The following is a 1,915-nucleotide window of genomic DNA, read 5'->3' as shown; positions in this document are numbered from 1 at the left end:
CATCCCAAAGAGTCTGATGCCCTTTGAGACTTTTGTACATGCCTGTCATATACAATTCCTTCAGCCCTGCATCGTCAGTGATACTAGCAATGTCCTCAGATGAGGAATTAGTGATAGCAGAGGCAGGTGAAGAATTTGTAAGATTTGAAGCATTTGAACATTCAGGTGAAGAATTAGCAGATTCACATTCAATGCACTTTAAGCATGGAGGATCAAATTCTTCCTGAGTAGCGCTGATTTGTTGAGCAAGTAATGAATCACGCTCCTTCTGAAGATCTTCATAACACACTCTTAGCTTCTTAAGATCTTGCTTTCTTTGAAGAAATTCATAAGAAATCTTCTCGTGATCAGTTAAGAGGGTTTTATGATGACTTTGAAGGTTGTCAAACTTAGACTGAAGTCTCTGAAGATTTCTAGTTAAGTCTTTAGTGCGGTCCATTTCATCACCCAACATATCATCACTTTTGTCTAGCATGTTTTGAAGTTTTTCAATAGCCTTTTGTTGTTTCACAGCAATCTTAGCAAGTTTGGAGTAGCTAGGCTTAAGATTTTCATCAGATTCATCCTCACTTGATTCAGAGGAGGGGTATTTAGTTACCTTGGCAGCCTTTGCCATGAAGCAATAGGTGGGAGCGTAGTCATCATTGCCTTCATCAGCATTGTTGGTGTTGCCATTTTATTCAGAGTTGAAGATAGACTTGCTGACAAATGCGGTAGCAAGAGCTAGACTTGCCACACCTGACTCAGACTCCTCGGATGCCTCCTCTTCCTCATTATCCTCAGATTCAGCCTCAGAATCCATTTCCTTGCCAATGAATGCCCGAGCCTTCTTGGAGCTGCTCTTCTTGTGAGATGAAGACTTCGAGGATTTTGATGATGAAGACTTTGAAGATTTGTTCTTCTTCTTGGCATCATCAGAACTGTAATCCTTGTATTTCTTCTTCTTTAGTTCCTTGTCCCACTGAGGACAATCTTGAATGTAGTGACCAGGCTTCTTGCATTTGTGGCATAGCCTTCTCTTATAGTCACTTGATGAGGAATCACTGCTCCTTGAAGATTTTCCAAAGCGACCACGTCTTGAGAATTTCTGGAATTTCTTCACGAGCAGTGCTAGCTCCTGGCTCAATTCTTCAGGATCACCAAGGCTACTAGTAGAATCTTCACATTCCGATTCAGACACTGCCTTGGCCTTCAGGGCACGTGGTTTGCCATAACTTGAACCATAGAGATCTCTCTTTTCAGCAAGCTGGAACTCATGAGTATTTAGCCTCTCGAGGATATCAGCGGGATCTACTGACTTGTAATCAGCACGCTCTTGAATCATTAGTGCCAGAGTGTCAAATGACGAATCGAGTGATCTCATCAATTTCTTTACCACCTCATGATCGGTGATGTCAGTGGCACCGGGCGCTTGAAGCTCATTTGAGATATCAGTGAGGCGATCGAAGGTTTACTGAACATTTTCATTTTCGAGTCTTTTGAAGCGGTTGAAGAGATTGCGAAGAACGTCAACACGAGAGTCACGTTCAGTTGAGACTTCTTCGTTTACTTTGGAGAGCCTATCCCAGATCAGCTTAGCAGTTTCCAAAGCACTCACTCTACCATACTGCCCTTTACTCAGATGACCACATATGATATTCTTCGCTTGAGAATCGAGTTGCTTGAATCTCTTCACATCAGCAGCATTCAGGGAAGGTGTGACTGAGGGAACACCATTTTCCACAACGTACCAGAGATCGTTGTCAATTGCTTCAAGATGCATTCGCATCTTATTCTTCCAGTAGGGGTAGTCCATGCCATCGAAGGTAGGACACCCAGCAGAGACCTTGATCATACCTGCGGTCGACATAACTAGAACTCCAGGTGGTTAAACCAAAATCACACAGAACAAAGGAGTACCTTGCTCTGATACTAA

The sequence above is a fragment of the Triticum aestivum genome, chromosome 2B, assembly GCF_018294505.1.
Source record: "Triticum aestivum cultivar Chinese Spring chromosome 2B, IWGSC CS RefSeq v2.1, whole genome shotgun sequence".
Lineage (NCBI taxonomy): Eukaryota > Viridiplantae > Streptophyta > Magnoliopsida > Poales > Poaceae > Triticum > Triticum aestivum.
The sequence above is the reverse complement of the archived record's forward strand: the minus strand, read 5'-3'. Positions refer to the sequence as shown.